This window comes from Equus asinus, chromosome 7, assembly GCF_041296235.1.
Source record: "Equus asinus isolate D_3611 breed Donkey chromosome 7, EquAss-T2T_v2, whole genome shotgun sequence".
Lineage (NCBI taxonomy): Eukaryota > Metazoa > Chordata > Mammalia > Perissodactyla > Equidae > Equus > Equus asinus.
In genome coordinates this window covers 31525199-31550966 of record NC_091796.1, presented here as the reverse complement: position 1 = coordinate 31550966, position 25768 = coordinate 31525199, and the positions used below count along the sequence as shown (strand labels likewise).

The 25768-nt window shown below is 37.7% G+C and overlaps 1 protein-coding gene across 2 annotated transcripts in view; it reads right to left on the bottom strand.

The window, feature by feature from the left end:
• Positions 1-25768, bottom strand: part of RIT2 (Ras like without CAAX 2) — a 346591-nt gene that overhangs the window by 309582 nt on the left and 11241 nt on the right. The gene's annotated exons all lie outside the window — the stretch shown is intronic.

The window sequence follows — 25768 nt, the reverse complement described above, 5'->3', positions numbered from 1 at the left end:
CCAGAGTGAATGCAGCAGGGGCTAAGAAGAGCAGCTTTTATTGATCTTGTTATTTATATGAAAACATGATTTGCCTATTTACTGCAGTGTTCATTAAGTGCATCAGCTATTATGTAGTGAATTTCCCCAACACAATGAATATATTCAGTTGAAAATTACGAGAGCAGCCCTTTTATGGAATGATAATGCCTGTGAGAAATACAGCAGTAATCCAGTCAGTTAAATGTCTGCCCATAGATTTGGGTATTGCTGTAACAGTCCACATGCTTCCTGCAATTCCAAGCCCGCTCTATATTTATCAGCTTATTTTCCACATACAGCCAGTTTTATCACCCTTTAAACCCCGTAAAGGAGCTGGTAATTAACCTTTTCTTGTTACACTTGTATAAAACCTGCCTCTGAAACAACTTAACAGAGAAACAAACATGAATACTAGCTCTTCTTGTATTTTTTATTACTTCAAAGAGAAATGTTTATTTTTCCCAATAATTTTCTGGATTCCTCCATCTGATAGAGATCACGTAGCCTTTATTCCATTGCATCTGCGAAGGATGAGAATTTCTAATCTGGAGGCTTGCTTAAGTGGCTGAATTCCTCTGAAACTTGGAACTCACTATCTTTAAAATTCCTAAAGATCCTCTCCTTCAAAACTGCCTTGGAATCAGCCTTAATTTTCTTTGATAACTCTGAATTGCGAGAGTCTCATGTTTTTGTTTCAATGCTAATCTATGGTATTATCCCTGGAGATGCCAAAATAAATGCAACTAGATCACAGGTTCTCAATTTAGGGTGTTCTGTGAATTTGAATGGGACAAAAAGGGAACACCTTTATTTTTAACTAAGCTTTAATTGACAATTGGCATTCCCTTCCATTAGGAATACTGTCAACCAACCAGAGTACTATTCACAGTACCTGTGATTTTGTCACCAATAGAAATGACAGTTATTTTCAAATCATCTGCAAGTTGTGTAGCTATTTCAAGATGCAGCTAATGATTATCACTACTTTGAAATTACAGTAGCTATTTTTCCTTCTGATTGCTTTGATTTAACGTGTTATTAGAGAAACATTACCGTATTATATTTATTAAGACTGCGATAAATGTAGTTCAATATAATTGGTTTCCTTTGTAACTCCATCTCCTTTATTTTATGTGTTTAAAAGCTTTTTTCTGAGGAGGGGTTCTATAGACTTCACCAGACTGTCTAAAGGTGTCTATCACTCAAAATCTGACAGATGGGGTTGGAGTAGCCTGTTTCTTTCTTGTTCACGCAAACTAAGACCCCTTTGAATCAGATTATTACCAAAAGAATTGAGAGTTTTTAGAATATTCCGTCACACCTCTAGGTATTCTCATTATCGGTAGTTTTATTCCTGAGCAGTTCACCGAGAGAAGTCCAGAGCTGGGATCTACCTTATAAATCTTTCTTCAGATCAATGTGCTCCTAAGATTGTCGGCAGAGTTAAAAATTCAGCCAGTCATTTAGGGTTAAGAGTTCTTTTGAGCTTCTTACGACTATGCAGAATTTCATAAGGGAACTAAAACATCACTCAAAGATAAAAAGAAAGAAGCCCTTCAAATTCTCAGGAAATTACAACTTTCATGTTACAGTGAGAAACAAAACAATCAATTAGCGAGCTAGTCATCAACTCCAGCCAAGTAGCTACATGAATTGCCGGTCTAGCTATCAGCCAGAGGACATTGGGGATTTTTCTCCTATCCTAATTTCTTCCACAAATTTGTCCCTTCTCAAAATCCCTGCTATTCATTGCATCTGCTTATTCTGAATCTTTTCTCCTCAGGCTTTTTGCAACTTCCCATATCTTTCAAGGTGGCAACTAATTAATCTCCTAATGGAATTGATACTAATAGAGAAAAGATATCCACTTATTCTTTCGTTCAGCATTTATTAAGCACTTGCTGGGTGGTAGGCACTGTGGAGAGAAAGAGGAATAGGCATGGTTCCTCTCCTCAAGGCCCTCATACACACCCCAGACCTGTCTTCTCTGCACTGTGCTACCCTCACACGCCTTTGGTGTGCTTTAACAGATACCATGAGGATCTGAATTTTAAAAGTGACCTCAGAGTAAACGGCTATCTCTAACTGGAAGTGCAGCTCAAGTGCAGGACTCTCCAGTGGGCCGTACTCCAGCTGTCTGAAGAGAAAGGGGGAGGGGCTGCATAATAGGGAGCATTTATTGCCCGCATCTTCCTAGTCAGATGACAGCCCAGTGTCCCAGTGCTTGGTATTGGTCCTGGTGGACCCAGTGAATGTTGCTCCAACTCATATATGCATTCTTAAGCAAAAAATGAGATCATATGGTACATACTGTTTTATAACTTACTTTTTCAGTGAATAATTTCCATCTTTCCACTTCAAGAAATGTTTATTTTATTTGAAATTTGGACTATTCCAATTTCCCCAATGATTCCTAAAATGTCTTTTAGAGTTCATTTGTCTGTACTGGGATCCCATGCAGAGTGTGTGCTGTCCCTCTTTGTTTTGTGCCTTAAGGTTATTTTTAGGACACAGTACCAAAATATGTCATATCATTTGTCATTCTTAGTTTTGCTGTTGTTGTTTAAACTCAAATACATCATATTTTGGTATCAGGCTTGCATATTCTCTGAGTATATTTAATTTTTAAATAAATAGCTCTGCCTCTTTTACTTCTAATATGGCCACTGTTCCCAATGAACACTCCATTCTTTCCCACCAATCTATGTACAATACAAGCACAAAAATATTAGTTTGTCCTCTCATGAAGAGGTTCTTGTGATGCAAGTTTGCTAGCATTTTCTTTACTTTTGGTGATGAATAGAAGTTATGGTGATGCAAGTTTGCTAGCATTTTCCTTTTTTCTCTGTCCATGAATGAACCCTTGACAAGAAATTGACTCCTTTGTAAATGTTAATGTTTAACTCGTTCAGAAACTGTAGGAGGCTTAGATATAGCTAGTCCTGAGCATACTTAATACACACATATCTTATATTTTTTAAAGATTGGCTTCTTACAAAAAATTAAGTGGAATGGTATTTTATAGACTATTAAATGGAATTCTGTCTTAAGGCACATAATTTAAGACATGCAGTTCCTGTAGACTTTGCTTAAATCTGTTACTTGTTTCTCAGCCTAAATATACACGCATGTTATTTTCAGCATAATTTAATCCTAATTGGAATTGTGGTTGCAGTCATCATTCAAAATTGCTGCCATTTTGCCTCTTGCCACAAAGTTTCATTCTGCCTCCCCCACTTTGTCTAAAAACCCTGTCAGCATCATCAAATGAGCAGAACCGCCCTAGCTTTTTTTCAAGTTGCACTACACAAAAAGGTAAGGGGAGAAAAACGGGCTTTTTGAAGATGATTGAATTCTGTATGAATCCAAAGCTTATTTCCTTTCTGGCTTTAGTGAATAAAAGGATATTTGCAAAATCCTGCAACACCGAGTATCATTTTTTATCATTTTAACATGGGGAGCCAATTCAATAGAAACAAGCTGAGATGGAGGACAATTAAACATAGACCTGGCTTTAGAGTGTTGTTGGCTCTCCTAGAAAGGCTCCTTTTTGTGATCATATCTAAGTTCTATTCAATTTCCTCTGCTTTACAATGTGGTACTCGCAGCTTCACATTATTTGGATTCTGAGAATATATTATGTCTTCCTTCTAAAGAGCTTAAAATAGGAGTAAAATCTGGATATATAGGATAGTGGCAGGAACAGAGCAGTCCCCAAAATGTGTTGACTCCTATTTCTGCAGTTCATTAGGTGCTTATGAAATGTCCGTGTACTAGAACCGCATAGCTATAGCCTTCTTCCCCTGAAATTGATGGTTTTTTTCAGTCAATAAGTATTTACTGAGCATCTATTATTTGTCAAGCTTGAGACAGCAGCAGTGAACAGAATAGAAAAACCAAAATCCCTGCCCCATGTGGCTTATATTCTAATTAGGTTGCGTGGTCAGGGGAAGATGATAGGGTGTAAAAAGCAGATAATAGGGAAGGACAGGAAATGTGAGTTACGGTGGATTATGGGGGGTGCTAAGGAGAGACCAGGGTCTGGGTATGGGAGGGTTGTGAGGGACAGTCTCATAGAAAAGGTACCATTTGATCAAAGCCCTACAGATGTAAAGTAACAAGCCCTGCAGAAATGTGGAGGGATATCTCTAGTCCACGACTCCAAAGACGGCAGGGAAGATTCCTGTAACCAGAATGGGAGGACACGAGTTAAATCCTAAAGGTGATTCAGAATTTCTAGAATTTACTTACTCCTTCTTGTTGCATCTCTGAGTAACTCGCTGAACTACTAGACATCACATATAGGCCCAGGGGATTTGATCACATTTTTTTTTTTCCTGAGAGATAGTAGAAATTATTATAACCATTTGAGTACTTAATACCTGTCAGGAATTTTACGTTCTTTACATATCGTGTTTATTTTAATCCTCTCATCAATTCTCTGAGACAAACCATGGGAGCTCATTTACCCAGGAAGGCACTGAAATGTGTGCTCAGCTAGAGAACAGTGGAACCAAGCCAGGTGTGGGTCGGCCTCCATGTCATGGAATTCCTGGTTGCTGTGCCACACAAATACCCACACATCCTGAGATGCACACATTGGACGTATGCACATATAGAACGAATAACATTTGTATAGGTCAGTCCGTTTTCAAAATAATTTTACATTTATTCTCATTTGTCTCTCATAACCACCTCATGATATTGATAAAGTGTTATCCTTATTTTCCAAATGAAGACATGTAGGCTTAGGATTGTGAAAATATCTTCTCAAAGTCACCTGATTAATAATTAATGGCATCTGTTTTGAATCCTGCTCTTTGATAATCAACCCACAACTCTTTCTCACTAGGTCTAAAGCTCAGTTCTAAAGTTTCTAAAAAGAGAGTAGGCATAACTGAGAGTCACCAATATATTATATTTCCATATTTGAAAACCTTGTTACTATATATAAGGCAGTGCTTAAAATTGTTCCCATGAAAATTTTAACAGCACGCAGACACATGAACACATACACACAGACACACGCATATCTTGTAATAGTAGAAATAGTGAATTCCTATGACAGAATTTTTGCATGTAAAACCATGGAACACGTGAAGTGTAAAAAAGGTATACAGGTTTCTGGCCAAAAATATAAGAAATATCATATTAATGATAACAATGATGATTCTTACAGCAGCTAATACTCCTTGAACATAAAAAATGTATAAGTATTTCACATTCATTAACTCATTATTTAATCCTTATAGAAATTCTACAAAGTAAGTATACATACTAATCTTATCTTACAGAAGAGGAAACGGAGGCATAGAGCGTTAAATAAGTTGCCACAGTGACGCCATGTATGAATTTCAGAGCCTGGTTTTAAGGCGTGTCTGCCTCTAGAGCTGTATTCATTGCTCACTGAGCACTCCTGCCTCCTAAGTCAGGGTGGGGGTTTCCTCCCTCCCATGGCACCTTCTCTTATGACATGGACAACAATGACAAAGACAGTTGTTTCTTTTTAAGAGGCTCAAGTCCAAATCAATTGAATACTGATATAACCTATAATTTCTGTTTCTTCACAAGCACTGTCAGAGCAAGTCCAGGTACGGGATGATGGGAAGTCAAGAAGACCCATAGAGTGATTTCTAGAGGTAGCTATTGAGACAACAAATTCTGTCTGTGCATATGTAGATGTTTATTAGAGAATTTAGCCCCAAAGTGTCCATCTATCAGGTAGCTAATAGCATCTAGGGCAAACGTGCAATTGGGGCAGAAATTCTTTGCTCCTGTCCCTGACCAGATGCCCAAAGCTTTGTGGTCTTGAACATTTTGCTCTGTGGTATTTTATTGTTGGGTAGCTTTTATCCCAATGGACTACTTCATGTTGAGTTTAAGTCTGGCCCTTTGTTACTTGAGATCCTATCTGTTTCATTTTTTGTTATATTTTTAGTGAGAATAAAGCATTGTCAGGAGACTCAAGTTCTAGTCCACGATTGAACACTAACTAGCTTTACAGCTATGATGACTCATGTAAGATCTTTAGGATTTAAATTGTAACATGAGCAACCTGAATCCTTTTTTATCTGACACCCCTTTACCTATCTGATAGTTATTGAGCCCACCGTCCTATCCTCATGTCTATTTCTATGGCTTGTACAAAGTCTCTGTATATTTCCCCATGTAATCTTTACTAGACTGTATTGGAGGTTAAAACAATAGTGTCTAGAATAAATAGTGTGTAACACTTTTTCTAGGACATTAAATTTTTTCAATGGTATTATGTTTCTGTTTTCTGTTCAAGGTGAGGTGAAAGTTACCTAGATGTTGACTTCTTATCAGTGAATCTAGACTAATATTGCCGTCAAATGCTCAAATTTACTAAAACATTTGTGTTTTTCGAACAGACATTCTTTGCTTCCCCCAAAGACGTTTTCTTCCTAAAGGGAAGCAAATAAAAGAGAGTCTTCCCACATCCAGGCCCAAGCTTGTACTCAATCCCAGCATATTGCGCATCATGGACAGTTAGGCTTTCTGCTTTTTAAGTTGTTACTGTAAATATTTATTTTGTGTTATTAACATGTAATTTTCTAATTTTAACCTCCCTGGTTGATATTTCAAATCTCTCCATAGTCTCTCCCCATTCCATTCCTCTAACCACATCTCCACTCTCCACAAACCTATACCCTCCAGATAGGGAGCCAGTCCTCTCCCCGAGCATGTGAGGGACATTCTTGCCTGGTTGGAAGGGTCTGCTCGTTTCCTTCAGCAAGTCCTCCTTCCAGGCATAGCTAAATTCCCACCTTTACAAAAAAGCCTTTCCTAATCACTGAAACCTCTATAAATCTATAACCTCTGAATTCCAGAAACTCTAAAATTTATTTTTATGGACATGTCCAACATCCCCAAATAGTCTGTAAGTTCCTTTAAGCCACATTGATCCTTGTACTGTGCACATGCTAAACATTGCTGGTTCCACATAGTACCTTGCCTACCCTGAATTTCTCCCAGAGGAGGCCGGGAATAGAGTACGGATACACAGTTGCAGGAAAACAAAAAGAAGGGTGAGGGGCATCCTCGACACCTGCTCTTCCAGACCTTATTGGTCTCAGCAATGGAACTTTGGACCCAGGAGAGCAGAACGCAGCATCTCAGATTTTCTTTATTAATATTCTTCTGATTTATTTCTCTGTGACTATGCCCTCTTTCATCTGAGCTGCATCAATCTTTGTTTGGGGGCATCTACAGAGCCAAGAAGGGCCAGTGTACATCCCAGGGGAGCAAAGCAAGGGGCATGGAAAATCTAAATGATGTGCCGTGGCTGAACTGGGGGATCCACACCATAATTAAACATAATTCCAGTGACAGAGTGGAGCCAAGTCAGATACAGTACATTGTCTTTTGATACTTAGCACTCCCTCTCTCTTGGGCAAACATCAAAGAGATAGTTTCATTTAATAGAAAACAATTGTCTCACAGTCATTTTATAAATATTGTTTCAGGAGGTATCCAAATTATTTATAGAATATAGAGCCTTATAAATCATCTAAATCAATCTTTTAATTTTTCAAATGAAGAACCAAAAAGGAAAGTCCAAAATAAAACAAAACAAAGTCACAAGGGTTTATAAAACTCACTCACGATTATCCCTTATTGAATGCCAGGGATGAGGAGACGTGTGTGGGGGGTATTTTGTTTTGTTTTGGTTTTGGTTGTTTTGATTTATTTGTTTTTGACTAATAAGCTTGGAAATAAAACATGGATGATTAAACTGAAAAATCAGAAAGGATTAATTGAGTGCAATATAATCAATATTTTTTAATCCAGTATTAAATTTTTGGCGGTCAAATGACCAGACATTAAGGAAATGTACATTATCCTGATATTTTCATCTGTATTAAGACAAAACTAATTTGAGAGTGGGAAATTTCTAAGTTTTTCTATAGGGCTGGCAGGATCCTCCAGGGTCATCTTTAAGTAGAGCTGTGATGACAACTAAAGCCATCAAGTGAGTGCCATGGAGTAACTGCAAGTGAGGATGACATGGTTTATGACATTTTAGACCAAAAAAAATGGTTTTCCTTTCCCACATCTAAAGTCAGTGCCATTTTTCTATTTTGTATTCTTAGCTCTGGCAACCTGTCTAAGCAAGCTAGAGACACACTATGTTTAAAAGTAAGTTTGGAGTCTATAATTCTAGCTTCATCAGACTCATTAAAGGCCAGAGAATTCAACATTATTGGACTTCTCACTTATAAAGAAAATAAAGTGTCTCCCCTCTGAATTTCAGAGTTCTTGTCAGATTAGAATATGAGAACGACTCCTGAGCATCAGTGTGCTGCTTCAGCTGACAAAATTGCCTTCTGTCATATGCCTGGGTCTTTCACAGAGACTGCAAATCTCATTCACCATCATCACACATGACAAAAGATGCTTTTAGACATTGTAGTTTCATCAAGATGTTGGTTCATTTCCATCTCCAAAAATTAATCAATGAGAGGGAACTGAGACATCAAGCCTTAAATTTCACAGTATTCACCACGTTCAGCTCTTATCTTTCTATTTATTTATTGGAAACTAAGATTTCTGGGTCTCACTGACTTTTAGGCCACTAATCTTTATTCAGTCACTACCTTGTGCCAGAATACCTTCCTCTGTTAGAGAAAGTACGCACATCACCTAATTCCTCACCTGGACTCTGCAAAGGCAAGTAGTATGATTGCCATTCTGCTAATGAGAACAATGAGGTCTGTAGTGGGTCTGAACATTTGGCCCAAGGCCACACATCGGGTGAGTGATAGATGTGGAATTTGCATCCAGGTCTTTCTGATTCCTCACACTCTTTGTCCCTTTTTTATTGCTTCTGAATTTCACCATTGAGTAGGGCTTTTGTGCAACCTTGGGATATTTGATCATATTGAACCAGACATCCAGCCTGGAGCAACCCAAGCTAAATGACAAAATAATCTACCTCCCTCCCCCCCCCCATAACTTTTCCCTTCTCCCCCTTTACTGCTTTTCTGTGGCTTGTTTTTTCTGCCATTAAATTTGAAAAACTGACATTGACATTAAGTCACTCATTTTGTTTTTCAAAATCCATTGTGTGCTTATTTCACTTGATGGGTTCAAAAAGCAAGGCTGGGAGGAAAACTTAAAGTTTCCCAATTTACTGCAACAGAAATTGAAACCCACAGTAGCAGCTCAGTGACTGGCTTAATGTCCCTTGCTGCCACCCACTTACTGTAAGGACAGACTCTTACTCGTATTATGATCTGTTTCCTTTCCTGGGGTTTCTTTCTTTTAAGGAGGATGACCATATAATTTATTATTCAGACCAGGACACTTTTGAGAATGAAAGGGGCTTCTGTTAATAATTAAGCCAGCACAACAGGAATAAACCAGGATTCCTGGGCAAATCTGAGCAGATGGTCAATATAGAAGTCTTAATGAAGCTGCAGTTCTCATTAAAAAATCATGATGCTTATTAGCAAGTTGCCAGAAGTTCAAGTGACATGTGATGGTCCCTGTTATGCAACAAAAGCAATCCAGTTTTCTCAGTAATACAATAATCATCAAATATAGGTTTATTCATGGATGTGTACAAACACTAGTCAGAAGCCCTTAAAATATTTTACAATTTTAAATTTCTTTTTTTATATAAAAACACTTAGAACAGTAATTGTAGCACTGCTTGTGTCACAGCATTTTATGATTTTTCTACTGCTCTTGTAAGCAGCTAATATAATTATTTTTAAAACTATATACTAATTATCATGGTGATCACAATAATGATGGTTAATATTTATTGAGCAACTGCTATATCCTAAATGCTTTAAATGTGTTTTCTCAATCAATCTTCTGAGTAAAGTAAGGAGTGAGTAATTTGTTTTGTTTACATTACAGAGATAGAAACTGAGGGACAAAGAGGTATGGTAACTTTGACACAGTGCTGCTAACTCTGATTCCAACATGTGCTCTTAACCACTACTATTAGATTCTAACACTGTTCTAAACACTGTTATTAGTTTCTCCACCCTGAGATAAACAGGGCATGTGTCATCTTTCCTGTTTCTTCTGTAGGGGAGGAAGACATTTCCTCTACCTACTCTGGGTCCTTCTGGCCGGACAATGAATTAAATTCACATAAGACAGAATAAGAGGAGAAAAATTAAACAAAGCTTTATAACATCTATACATGGGAGAGACCCAGAAAAACTGAATAACTCGCCAAAACGGCAGAAGCTCTCACCTTAAATATCATCCTCAGCTAAAGACAAAGGAGGATATTGGGGGTGGGGGAGTCAGTTTTGGGAGATTATAAGAAAAGTACAGTAGACAAGAGTAAGGTTATTATGTAGATTTAAGTCCTTGCCTTATGCATTGATAAGAGTTTCCAGAGATAAGGTCATCCCCCTTTTTCCTGGTACAGAGAGGGAGACACCTTTACAGATGGATATTTCCCTTACAAATGTAAATGTCTCTTAACAAAGGGTAGCTTCTGCTTTTCAGAGTTTCTCTCATGTCTGCAGTTTTTATTTATTTTTTATTTATTAATTTTTTTTTTTGAGGAAGATTAGCCCTCAGCTAACTGCTACCAATCCTCCTCTTTTTGCTGAGGAAGACTGGCCCTGAGCTGACATCCGTGCCCATCTTCCTCTACTTTATATGTGGGCCGGCTGCCACAGCATGGCTTGTCAAGCAGTGCCATGTCCGCACCCAGGATCCGAACAGGCAAACCCTGGGCCATCGAAGTGGAACGTGTGCACTTAACTGCTGTACCATCAGGCTGGCCCCTGCAGTTTTTAAAAGTAACCAGCCCCAAATAATCCTCATGCCAAAGAGACATATGTTGGGGTGGCCAATTCTAGTCCCCCACACTTTCATGGATGAACCAACTGAGGCACAGAGAGGCCAAGTCCTTCCTAAAAGTCTCCTGATTACTAAGTGAGAGAGCTTTGTTTAAAAGTCAAGTATTTTTATTTCCTGCCTATTTCCTCTCTTTTACCACACAGTACTTCATGAATAATAAATTTATTTTTAATCAACACAATCACTCACAAGGTCTTGCTCTGACCCTTTAATGTGTGTTTCAAGACCTATACCAATCGCGATTCTTCTTGTACTCCTTAGCTTCCCTTCTTTCCTTCCTTTTTCCCTCTGTCTTTCCCATTTTTCTTCCTTTTCCTGCCTTCTCTCACCTAACATCTTTGAGTACCTGCTTGATTCTTAGCACTGGGCTAAGTGCAGGCCATTCAAGATAAGGTGACTCTTTTAAGACACGATCTACTGGGGAAGGCAGAGCAATGAATCAAGAATTCCTGTAGTCTGCACCATAGTGATGTGTGAGGAGAAGTGGGAACACCTTTTCACCCTGTGGATGGAGATGGGATGAGGGGGGAAGGTAGAAAAAAGAGAAGGAAGGAGGGGTAACGGAAGGCAGGGGAAGGTTTCTTTGAGGAAGTGCCATGGTGGCAGTGCAGGTAGGCAGGCAGGAGGCGATCAAGATCAATGGAAGAATGAAAGAAGAGAGATTCTGCAGAGGGACTTACACGTGGCCAGTCGGGCAAAAGGGGGCAGATCTTGAAGGCTTTTATGACCCCCTGTAGGATTCATACTTTAATGTGAAGGCTGGGGTGGGGATGACATCTCACTCTGTCACCAACTAGTTACCCGAGGAACTCAAGGGTGGATTTGGATATTTTAACTGTTTTTCTAAATTATTCTTTTTTCTTTGGTTATGTTAAGGAGACGCAATCACCAACCACACTGAACCAGACTCAGCTTCAGTAGGAGTGCTACTCCTATGAGCTTTGCCTTGTTGTTAATGCAAGATCTCTCCAGGAGGAACTTAGGTCTTATTACCCTAACCCGCAGTATATGTGGAAGCATGTTTTCCCACTGAGCCTGTGCAAGACAATACTCACCTCTCCCTTTTGAGTATTCATTCCCCATCCAAAATAAATGTCCCTGCTTCCCTTTGTTCAGGGACACCATGACTTTGGAAATGATTCCTCATGTTTTCCTCTCTGCTGCAAATATGCTTTACTGAGACAACTACTTCTGGTGGAGAGGCTGATTTAACTCGCCCGGAGGGAACCCACTTTGATTCAGTAGCAACTCCACAAAGGGTACTCAAGAGCTGCCCAGAACACAAACTCGGAGGCTATACTGGCCAGTCAAATAAAGCACCCAACGGGAACCAGAGCGAGGGCTGTGGACACATGCTAGGAAGCCTGAGGACTGAGTATAAAGATGATGCTATATCTGGCACATTGCTGTGGTGAAGAAAGAGGAAAAAGGCCACACTCAATGGCTTTTCAGAGACAATTTGAAGAAACAACAGGATTAAGTAGAGTTCAAGGAGAGCCCAAATCTTCCTTCAGGGCAGGGACTATATGCTGTTCATCTTTGATTCCCAGCGGCTGATACAACAGCTGGCCCAGAGTAGGTGTTCATAAACCATTAAATAGATGAAAATAAAATCTATCTTAAAAATAATCATGATAACACTTAGATATGTTTCAGTATTTGCTATAAATAATAACAAACCACTCTTCCTATGTGCCAGGCACTATTCTGAGCATTTTATGCATATTAACGTAGCTAATCTTCAAAACACCCCTATGAGGCATTTAAGCACCTATTTCTCCCTTTGAACCCAAAACAAGTTTTTTTGGTTTTTGATTAATTTTTGTCAATGGTCAGTTTACCTTACTCACTCCTACCCAAAAGTAGCGATGTAGTTCTTTCTTCTCTCTGATGCTAGAGTATCTGTATTCAATAACATTATGACTGACAACCACATGTGACCATATTTCAAAAGTGCCTTTCAACAGATATGATTCTTGTATTATCTTCCTCCTCTTAGTTTCAGCTAGGGGTCTGAGGAAATGTTTCTAACTGCTCCAATAGTATAGGGAACATTCATATGATTATCGATTGGTATTTGTTATTTTTCATCATTCCTGCAGTAAAGTTGCTGCAGGTGTTTTGGTGGTTCTTGGTGTGGTAATGCTGGAGGCCAGCTAGCGTTCTGCTCACCAGCCTCAACACCACTATACAAGTGCACACACAGGAGTCAGAGTAGAGAAGCACACAGGTGTGGAGGGAGGTAAGGAGACTCCGCTTCCCATACAAGGGTGTATTGTTTCGGTGACATTGACAAATATAACAACCTGTTTTGGGAAACACACCAAGTAAAAGTGATATGGTAGATACATCTAGAAGTCAAAGTTTGCCTCAAGTTAAACACAATTAGTAGTCTATTGTGTCATAATAATTATGTTGTGTCTTACTAGTTTTATGACTCAAGCACCAGCCTCATCTAGGAACAGTTACAAAGCTAATAGCCAATAATCAGAAGGGCTGGGCTCTAGTTCAATTCCTGCCATGTAGTCTTGAGCAAAACTGTTATCAGCGTTTCTGATTCTTCATCTCTGAAATACACATTACTCCTGAAATACACATTACTCTGAAATACACAGTTACTCCATAAACCATCTTCCCTTGGCTCTTAGGGGAACAATGCAAAACTTTGAAGACTTTCAAATGTTATTAAAGAATTATTGGGGCCTGCCTGGTGACGCAGCAGTTAAGTTCACATGTTTCGCTTCAGCAGCCTGGGGTTTGCCAGTTTGGATCCCAGGTGCGAACACGGCACCGCTTGGCAAGCCATGCTGTGGCAGGCATCCCACATATAAAGTAGAGGAAGATGGGCATGGATGTGAGCTCAAGGCCAGTCTTCCTCAGCAAAAAGAGGAGGATTGGCAGCAGTTAGCTCAGGGCTAATCTTCCTCAAAAAAAAAAAAAAAAAGAATTATTAATGACATTATTTGAAGCAGGCTTCTGGAGCTGTTTTGCAGCTGCCCAATGTTTTAATAATGGTGATGTATATAACACTGATGTCCAGTTACAAGTTATTCAGTGCTCAAATATTTCCAATCAATTGTATTTTATTTGTAGTCTGGACGGTAAGAGTTATTTGTTAGAAAAATGAACCAGCATGAAAAGTTGCCTAGTCCCTATATTGTGTGAACATAGGAGGTTGGCTTTTATGGATATCTCTATTACATAGATTTTTACTCACAGAAAAAGAACTGATGTAATTCAGGACAAGAATAGAAACAGGATAGAGGGAAATAAACTAAGTTTTAGCAAGTTAGTCTATCAGAAATCCTTTTCAGATTTTCGTTAACAGCTAATAGCAAAATTCAAAATGAATTATTCATTAAATTTATCCGTAAATATTTTCTTCAACTTAAAGTGAACTTTGATGAACACCATGCCTTTGTTCAAAAATATTTGTTGTCATTTCCGCAGTTCCCATTCCACTTTCCTTGGATCATTATCAAACAACCACATTGAATTAACTGAATCCATTGTAACCAACAAAGGGAAACCTGAGTGGAACATATCCACATTCACGATTCTCCATGTAATATTTATCCCTGACAGAGGCAATAAAAGGAAATGTATGTGAAACTGTTAACTGTGGAAAAAATATATTGTAAAATTTTTGTCCTCAATTATTGGGGGAAAATGTAGAATGAAGGTTCATTGAAAATACCGTTAATTAAATGTTAATGTATACTTCTTCAGGTAGTTTTTTAAATCAATTTCCCAAATTCTTCCTTCTAAATTTAAAAGTAAATAAAGAGAATGTGTTTTGTTCATCCTTTTTTTCTTTTTAACATATATAAATTGAATATTTACACTGTTTAAGGCATTGGCCTCTGTGCTATGATGCAAGACAAAGAAAATATAATTGCTGCCCTCACAGTGTTTCTACACTAATTCCTGGGGGAGACTAGACTCCACATGCAGATCTTGAGACAGTGGCATGCTTTGTTCCTGTTTCTGTTTTTTTCTCACCAAGCCCAGTGAGTTTCACTAATGCCCTTAGTTAGAAGTTTGATTATCTGCCTTGGCACTTACGTTGTGGATTTGCTTTGGGTGATATAACAAATGAGGGTATTAAAGATGTTGAGGAAATAAAGTGATGAATAATGCAGCCTTCTCCATCTCTCCATTTGGAAATTCTTTGCTTCTGGTAAATGTAAACATAAGCAGTAAGTGTGATTACAGTAATCCGTCCTTATCTGCAGGGGATAAGTTCCAAGACCCCCAGTGGACACCTGAAATGGCAGATAGTACTGAACCCTATAGATAATATGTTTTTTCCTATACAAACATACCTATGATAAAGTTTAATTTATAAATTAGGCACAGTAAGAGATCAACAACAATAACCAAGAATAAAGTGGAAGAATGATAACAACATGCAGTAATAAAAGTTATATAAATGTAGTCTCTATCTCTTTCTCAAAATACCTGATGTATTTTTCTCACCCTTCTTGTGATGATGTGTGTTGGTATAACACCTACATGACGAGATGAAGTAAGGTAAATGACATAGGCCCTGTGACCTAGTGTCCAAGGCAGGATGCAGCCAGACGGCTTGAGATTTCATCACGCTACTCAGAATGGCACACAATCTAAAACTTATGAATTGTTTATTTCTGAAATTTTCCATTTAATATCTTTGGACTGAGGTTGACCTCAGGTAACTGAAACAGCAGACAGTGAAATTGCAAATGAGGGGTGACTACTGTACCTTTATTCGAGCCCTCTCCTGTGACTGCGACTGTGAGCCTGATTTCCTGGGAGCCATGTGTGCCCCTGAGCCCTGCACCTTAAACTGGATCATTCTCCGGAAATTAAAAGAAAATTGGCTGTTCAGTTACATAGCAGGAAGAAGATGTGCTACAAAAGAAATTGCATTATATGCTCCAAAGACAAAGATGACCTTTGGATTATCTGTTATTTAGGATTCTGAATGCTCCCGGTCCCATCCCTGCCTGTGATAATTGAGAGAAGATATCATCTGTTTTATTTAACCTTTCCTCCTTTAGCAATATTTTAAAAACATCTGATAACTCCATTTTTCCTTGGATCTTAGCTACATCTAGCTAAGCACTAGCTATATATATCTAAGTGAAATAATTCCAAGCATTGATATCCTGATGCATTTGTCACTCCATATGCATTACTTAATGGATAATTATAATGATGGTTATGGTTAGAGCAGGTCACAGAACTCTTCTATCTATAGCATCACGTATAGACACACTATTAAAAATATTCCTGTTTTCCAAGGTACCAGGATATCTACCCGCTTTGTAAAATTGTTAGAGCACACAGAAAGAAATTCTTTCTTCTGAAGATGCCCAAAAAGTTATCCATCCCAGGGAACATGCTTTTTTAGCAAAAGCTCCTTAGAGATCTAACTCTTTAATCCCCAAAATTGAGGCTGTTGGAGTTCGAAGACTCAGGGTTTAGTCTATTTTAAGACGCACAATCCAAGCTTTGATTCTTCATTTTTAAAATGGAGGAATCATAACTGGCTGACAGGTTCACAGTGTTATGAGGTTTGAATGAGATGCCTTGAGATACTCTGTGTAAAAGTTGCTCTTATTGTCTGAAATCTACTTAATTAAATCAGGTTAGTTATCTTACCACATGAAAATGGAGGAATAGATTCTCACTGAATATGGAACGTATGTTTGAGAGACTTAGAGATAGTCTCAAGATGAACTCTAGGGACCCTGGGAGCATTTTGGACATCTTAAGTCCTCCTTCAGCTGAAAGAATAGCGTGATTGCAAATTGGGAGGATCATGATTCCAAGTATAAGTTCCATATTGACTCCTGAGAATAGGAGCTCAGATTGCGAGCAACACTTTGTGCCCAAAGAGTTTCTTATTGGCAAGTAAATGCCTGAGAAATGACAGTGAGGTGAAATAGCATTATATAATTTCAAGAAATCCAGCAGCACTAAAGCAAGGAATCATGGCTGAAACTTAGTTCCTATAATAGGTCTCTTATTTTTCCTGTGTGTTGGATCAGTTTGGAATGGTCAAGGAAAGTTTCAGCCTTTCTTGTTAGTGAAAGGGACAATTTAAATGATGCAATTTCCATCACCAACCATTAGCTAATGTAAGCTTTGATAAAGATATGGTGTGTTTTTGTATGTAAGCAGGTTTATTTCTATACAAATTCCACACAATTGCTATCATAATTTTAAAAAAAAGAATAAATTACAGCGTAATCCCACTACCACTTATTTTTTAGTTGAATCAAACTGAAAAACTTCTTGAGGAATCATGTGAATAGGTGGGAGAATTTTTTTAAGTTGCTGGAAAACAACACAAGTTAAACTAATTCAGTGCTTTCATTTTTTAAATGAGAGAACTGAGCCCCAAAGGAGTCAAGGTTACTGTGGGATTTCTTATTAAATTGTGTCACTGTCAATCAAGGAAAAAATGCTCATCTCCCTGAGTCCATCAGAGTCTGCTGTAACTCACTCTGTGCTAACAATGGCAACCTCTAACAACCAGTTTTCATTGAGAAGATGAAAACGCGCTTCCCTGATTTTCCTTAGCAATAAATCACCCTTACTTTGGCTATATTTCAGGGAAATGTGTTTTTTAAAATGTTTATTACCATCCACGATTTATTGTATAGACCCTTCTCTTCTATTTATTCCCCGTCTCCGCGTCTCGTAACGGAGAAGTGGTGGGAGACGTGTTTCTCAGAAGCACATTTAATTATGTGAGAAGGGAATAGAAAATGAATATCCTGGCGGTGATGGAACCTGTCAACATGGAGGAATAATGCTTTCTTCAGAAGTGAAATTTCCCAAGAAGTAAATTCTGTGTTAGCTCAGTGGAAGAAAAGAAAACTGGGTTTCTGCATGCTTACCTCCAACGATATGGTTAAGGGGATATACGAGAGACAGAGACATCAGTAGGAACTGGGTGAAGGTCATGCAAATTGTTGTGGGATCTAGTTGTCACTAACATCAGTACTGACACTGCCTGTTAGACTAAATTTTACCATCACTACATGATCTTCATTTTTACATTATATTGAGAGACTTTCTGCAAGATGAGCCATCAAGCTTTGGATTAGATAGAAAATGATGTATGTGTAGACAAAAGTTGAAAATGGAAGCCAGGATGGGAGCAGCGTGAGGCAAGCACAAAATTTAGCAGGAGCCAAAAAAGTCAGTAATCAAGAAAACTAATTGTAATGCTATATTTTAAAATTCAAAGTTGATGCAAAAACTCCATCAAAATCATTATTAGTGGTTTTTTATTTTGCCTTGGGCTCCTATATAGTTCAGTACGGCTCTGATGGAAGATCAAGGGAAGTCAAAGAGAAATTGAGTGGTTATCTAGTTTCATGGCATTGAACATCATAGGAAAGGGGTTATACAGGATGACTATTTACAGAATTTTGGTTGGAACTGGACATGAAATGCCTGCATATAGATCAGCTTCAAATTCACCTCCCTCTTGCTTTCAGTCATTTCACACTGTGTATCAGTGGCCATATATTGTGCAATATATTTTCTCTTTCACTTGTTCTTGATAACATCATGAATTTTGAATTGCTTTGAATTGAGTTGAATGTCATCAGAAGGACTAAAGGAGACATTCAGGACAATAGAGGTTTGATGACACAGAAAATGATGTTGAGTTTCACAGAGAAACATATTTGGGGAAATTGTGTTGAGAACGTGCCTGCATTGTTTGTATAAAAACTTCAGAATTAACTAATTAATTATTATAGTTATTATACAATGGCATTTTTGACCTAAAAATAAGTCAAATATCAGACATGACTTAGCAAGCTGTTATTCCCATCAATTAGAAAAACTGAGGTGATAAATCCAGATTGAAAATATATACAAGTACACAAATAAATTTAAAACTTACTACCTAGGAGAAAATTTATTTAAATCACCAGTTTATATGTAAAAAAAGCAAATTTCATTTTAAATTCAATGTAATCATTTTATCTAGACTAAAATGGCCTCAGGGAGACTATACCTATAATATCTATCTATGCATTTATCTGCAGGATAACTTCATGCACTGGCTGATTTGGTAAATTGAGGAATACTTCAAAGATGCAGATTCTAAGTATTTAACTCAATTGCCATGATGGTTTGATTAGATAAGGTATTTAACATTATTATTTATGAAAAAAATGTATATGGAATTTGGATATTATCTAATCTACCTCTTTCCCTTACTCTACTGTCAAAGGTGAGGAATTTAAAATTAGGAGATGCTGGTCTCTGAATTCTCTGTTGAAAGATTCTGGCTTCTCAGGGCACAGTGACTATTTCTATACATCTGCATTTATAATAGTTAAAAGTTTGCAGAGCTATTGATAGTAGGAAAAGTCTCCTACAGAGAACATGTTCAAGAAACAGGACAACCAGAGCAGGAAGAACATTCCAAATTGGAGCAAAAGATGGAAGGAAGGAAACAGAGGAGTGAATATTAGCACTAATTTGTCAACAAGTGTGTCCTTAGGGTCTGTTAGGAGGTCTAGGGAAGAATATTTTCTAATTAAGGCAGTCCAGATCAGCACCAGCAAAACAGACACAGAAGAATTGAATAGAACTGTAAAATGTGGCTTATTTGAATTTCCGTGGTCCACGTGTTAGTAATTCACAGAACTGAACCAGGGACCATGTTCTCCCTTGTCAGGTTATTAACACTATCCCTTGAGATTTAGAAGGGTGACAGGCCTCTTGAATCAAAAAACCTATCCACATTTTCAAGAAGAGAAAAGCATGCTCCTCATATCGCAGAAGGATTGTGAAGATTATTTCATAACATGTCAAATTCCTGTTCAAGTGACAATATATATTTATATTTTCATACCACTCAAAGCTACACACTAGTATGGGAAGAGCTTCTGTACGTATTATGTCTTAGTGGCTGCTGGAGATACTCTTGCCTTTTTATCTCTCTTTTTTATCAATCTTTAATAATATCTAAAATGGTTTGATAATCATGTTGGTTTTCTTGGTCATTAAAGATATTTCATAGAACAATTAAAATTACCCTTTAAATTGAGTAGTGGTGCGCTAAGGTGTTTATTATTCTTCTTGACTTTAAGGTTACATATATTCTTTTATATGTATCAAGTATTTCATACTAAAAAATATAAAAAATAAAATCTCGGGAAAATTACTTAACATAATTGATAAAATCTTTTATGTCATAGTTGCTTGAATAAGTATATTATATGCAAATTTGGAGTTCTCTGGGAAAATATGATGCTAAAGATGAAATCTAATGGACTGAGAGAGGAAGGTAATGGAGGAATGAAGAGAAATGGGAAAAGAATTCCCAAACCAGATTCATGCTTAGGAAGAGATGTGTCTTTGTTCCTATCCAAAAGGTTTTAGCTCTTGTTAGAATTAGAATAAACTCATTTTAACTACAAATGTGTGAGTGTCCAATACACGCCTAGCCCTGGCTATTCTGGAAAAGAAAGAAAGCAGTATGGTGTAGAGTAGTGATTCTCAATGCTGCTGCACAATATAATCATATGGGGAGCTTTGAAAACATCTCAATGCCTAGGCTGCCCCCTAGATCAAATAAAATCCAAGTCTCTGGGAATAGTCCCAGGTATTAGGATTTTAAAAACTCTCCCAGGCAATTCTGACATGCAGCCAAGTTTGAGGACAAGTTTGGTTCTCACACTTGAACTTATATTGGTAAAACCAAAACAGCTTGTTAAAACACAAATTGCTGGGCCCCAACCTCAGAGCTTCTAAATCTGTAGATCTGAGGTGGAGCCTGAGAATTTGCATTTCTAACAAGTACCCAGATGCTGCAGCGGATAAGGCCCAGGGAACTACACTTTGAGAACTATTGGCATAGAATATACAAAACTAGACTTTAACTTAAAAGATTTTACTTTATAGTGAACAGACAGGACACACACAGAGAAAGCTAAATATTCATATCAGAATATGTTAAAGATAAAATGAATTGTACAGACAGTAGAAGCTAGAAATACTGAGAGGAAGAATAAATTACAGTAGGTTTGGATGTTCACCTCTAGGCTCTTGAAAAATAAATGGAATTTAAATAAGCAGAGAAAATTCCAGAAGATCATTGGAACTGGAAGGTCATTGAGTAGGACCACTTATGTGAAAGTTAGATTGCGATGCATAAAATTAGTTTGGGAGACAATCAGGTCCCACTGGCTGGAGCAAAGAGTATGTGCGAAGAAACATTAGTTACCTTTGGGGGAGTCTTTTTGAAAGCTGGTGCTAGAGGAGCTGCATAGAAATCTGAATTAAAAAAAACAGTTTATCCACCAGGCAGTAGGGAAGTTCTTAAAGACTTGAAAATTGTCCCTTACAGGGCTCTTTATTACACTGATCTCCAATGGCAGATTTCCAGTCAGACTCCAGTGAACTTAATATTACATAAATCAAAACCAAAGTCCTGTCTTTTGGAAGCCCATTCATCACTTTCAGGAATGAGGCATTTTTAATATCAGCAATTAAACACAAATGGATATTAAAAACTCCAACAGATGATTAATCAATAATGGTGGAAGCAGAGGACCTTATTAGTTAGATAAGGATTAGCTGGTGTAGCTCAAGCACTAGCTATCAAGTTTGAAAATTAAAAATAATTGCACATACCAGGAGTGATGGAGAGAAACTCAGAGAGATGTAAAAGGTGTGACCTTCCATGATAAGCTCCAGTTGAACAAACTGCTGGAGCTATCTTGGCTTCCCTAATTCTCCTTTGAATTCACTTGATTCTAAAATCTTATTACACATGAGTTTTTCCACATAAAAAACTAGACAAAAGCTTGCAGTCTTGGAAGAAGTATTAGAAAATCCTTCTCTGAGTGCTCAGAATGATTCCAGGTAGTGACTCGTCAGGGTAAGCAGAGTTTTCAAAAAGTACAGAAACAGGTCTCTTCCTTTTTGGGAAGGACTGGTAGCTTGGCAATCAGAAACTACCTTCTTCCCTAGGAACTGGTTAGTCAAAGTGGCCTTTGGTCCCCATCTCTCTAGCCCATTTGCTCAGTATTGCATGAATGTTTTTTACCCTGAACTCAGAGTAACAGTTGTTAGAGGGAGGGAAGTAAATGAGAAATGCTTTTCTGAGAATAAGAGGAAAAGGAAGTCATCTCAGCATTGGAAAAAATGCCTTGGACAAAATGTAGAAAACAGTCTTCAGCCTGAATAGGAGTGAATAGTGTTTTTGGAAAGACATAACAATGACAGTAAAAATAGAGATGACATTAACAACAAGAGTAGCTAGCACTTATATGAAAGTGCCAGGCACTGTTCTGAACACTTTACTCTCATTAATTCACTGGAAGCCTATTCATTAACTGATTGTAAGACCATTGTATTATCAACCCCATTTGACAGTGAAGGACAGTGAGATTCAGAGATGCTGAGTAATGTGCCCAAGATGACACGACCACTAAGTGAATGAACCAGGTTTTGAATGCTAGTCGCAGGATCTCAAAACTGTGCTCTTAAGCGCATTCTATACAAAACAAACCCAGCCTTGGATGAGTGAACAGTCATGTGAGTATTGGGGATAAAAGAGAGAAACAGGAAGGTGACATCTGGGCTGTGCACATGGGGGGATGCCTTCATGCTATTGGCATATGACTGTGACAAGAAAGCACCGAGTAAGGACAGGAGGGGATGGAGTTGTCTGCTTTTCTATTTTGATTCTACATAAATTACACAAGACAAATTTATAGGAGAAAGATAAGCAGGAAGTGAACACCAGCAAGGTCAGCTTTAAAGCTTCCGTAATTGTAATTTCCCAATTATTTGTCCCTCTTTATCATTACGCCAGAGTTTTCAGAAGATAGGTTGGGAGCTAATTCAATGCTGTGTTTCTAGTACCCAGAACAATGGCTAGAAAGCAAGAACTCAGTACGTCTAAGCTGCTTATTAAATGAATGAATGGTTTGATTCAAAACCTCCTTAATAGAGAGAGATTTCCAAGTTTATTGTGATCTATAAATAGCTTTCATTTACTCTCTTTCCTTTAGAATGTATAAATTTGCATTTTTGTCTTATACCAATTAATGTTCCCCTTTCTTATTCACTTCAAGTATGGGCCTTTTTATTAATATAAAGAGGAAGAAGCATTTCAAACATTTATCAAACACCTACGATAAGTATGACTGCTTTATTTGGATTTAATCTTTCCATCAGACCTACAGTATTAGTTCTGTTTGAAAAGGTCTTGAACCCAACTGGAATGTAAGCAGCTAGTGATCATAAAATGTGTCTCTGTTTTGTTGCTTTGCAATGTAAAGAGCTATGTACACTCTCTTTTGCTAGATAAGATTAAAAGAATACGCTTCTGGGTTTTTTAGTGCTGAGAACTTTACATATAACAATCCCATTTCAGTCAATGGCAAAACCATCCTTCCAGTTGCTTGGGCCAACAACCCTCTCCTATCAATCATTAAATGCTTTTGGTATTTGTTCCAAAATATATCCAGAATCTTATCACTTCTCATCTGCACTGCTACCACCCTGAATCTTACAATCCACTGGCAAGAGTGGTATTATTATCTATAATTTAGAAATGAAGAAATTGAGGCTTCCTGGTATTTCAAATCCCAGCAGGTCACTCATGGTGGACAGGTTTCAGTGGAGCTGCCAGACTAAGACAGACTAGGAAGAAGGACCTGGTCAACAACTTCTGAAAACATTGGCCATGAAAATCCTACAAATAGTTGCAAAGCATTGTCTGATACAGCTCTGGAAGATGAGAGAATGGTGCAAAAGACTAGGCAGGGTTTCACTGTACTATACACAAGGTCACTAGCTATCAGAATCCACTTGACTGCACTAACAACAACAAATATGCATACAATGGAATATTACTCAGCCATAAATAAGGAGGAATTCTACCATTTGCAACAACATGGATGGACCTTGATAGAGAAAGACAAATACTGTATGATCTCATTTATGTATGTAATCTGAAAGAAGCGTTGAGAATAAATTCTAGGGGGCAATGTAGAGGCACGGAGACAAGTTAGGGCAATAATGCAGCTACAGGAAAAAGAGGATGGTAGCTGGACCAGGGTGGTAATAGCTGAGTTTTGAGAAATGGAGACCGCTGTATATATATAAAAGACCAAGTCAAAAGGATTTACTTATGAATTGGATGTGGAAGCATGAGAGAGTGAGAGGAACAATGGATCAGGCCAAGGTTTGGGACCTGAGTAACTGGAAGGATGGAGGTATTATCAACTGATAGGAGGGAAGTTCCTCCCGTAGGTGAAACAAGTTTGGGAAGAAGATCAATAGTTTGGTTTTCAGCATTTTTGTTTGAAATTTTTATTAGCTATTTAAATGGAGATGCCAAGTAGAGAGTTGAACATATGACAAGAGTTTAGGAAGGAAGTCTGGACTGGAGATACAATATTTTAAAATTTCATAAATCTTTTCTTTTGTGAAATTTAGCATATGTTAAGGAGATGCACAAAAGAAAATTTTACAATTTTAAAGTTTATCACAAAGTGAATACTCATGCTACCCTCACCCATACTAAAATGAGAACATTTCTTGAACTCCAGAATCCCCCCATGCCCTTGCCAATCACTGCCTCCTCCCTCCCTCATCAGGGCACTAATATCCCAATTTTATAGTTATTTCTTCTTTTGTTCTCTCTCTATATTTATATATATATATATGTATCCATGAGTATGTAATTTATATAATATGTAATGTATATATGTATACGTGTATGTATATGTACATACCAAATATACATGTATATATACATATATTACATTAAGTCAATTCTAACACAACTGATTTATTCACTCTTATACTGATGAGCATTTAGACATTTACTTTGGATATTAGGAATAATGCTGACATGAACACTCTGGCTATGCCTCTTGGTTCATTCATAGGTAAATTTCTGTTGGGTGTATATAGCTAGGAGTAGAATTGCCAGATCATATAGTCAACTTACTCATTTCTTCAACTTAATACCTAGTGCCAAATCATTTTTCATGGTGATTGTATAATATATACTTCTATTAAATCCTATTCCACATTTGGTATTGTTAGTCTCTTTAATTTTAGCCATTTTAGTGATGTGTCATTGTGGTTTTAATCTAGATGTAAATTTAATTTAATTTAATCTAAAGATATATAAACACAGCTAAGGACATAATCTAGGAAATTAAAGATCAATTGAGGCCCAAGGAATGAGCCTCGGTCCTCCAACATTAAGAGATCAGAAAGAGGAGGAAAAGCCAGCAAAGTCACCTGCCTTGTGAGTGGCAGAACTGAATTTCAATATAGGTCTATCCATCTTCGAAGTCCACGCTGTTTCAAAGATGCTGGGCTGCCTCAGAATTACACTCAAGGAAAATGCAAATAAGCTCAGAGAGGTGCATAATTTGTGTGCTTGTCACAGCAGAGTATTCAATGTAAAAATGTTTTCCATTTCCTTTTCTGTGATGAAGTAAGTGGAAGACATATTTTTTAAGGGCAGAAAAATATTAAAGGCTTTTGTGAAGTGGGTCTAAAGAGACGGTGAAAGCTGATATTAGATTTCTTAAGCTCTTTCATTATAACCAAGCAAGTAGAAAGGAGTGAGTATGTTAGCAAAAGGGGAAAAAAGCAGAAAGGAAAGCTCTTAACACTGGCAAAGAAGGTTTTGTGGCTTTCTTTTTTGTTTGACAGCAGCAACAATTTTACCTATGAAATGGATCCTGCCGTCTTGATTTTAGAGTAGCCTGAAATCAGGGAGAAGCTGTGACATCTTGATTACAATCTGGTCTTGTGATTGTCTACCGTCTCAGGGTTTCCTCTTTCCTTTCATTTTAGAATGGAGATTGTCAAAATTAAATCATGGCCCAGGATGGTTTTC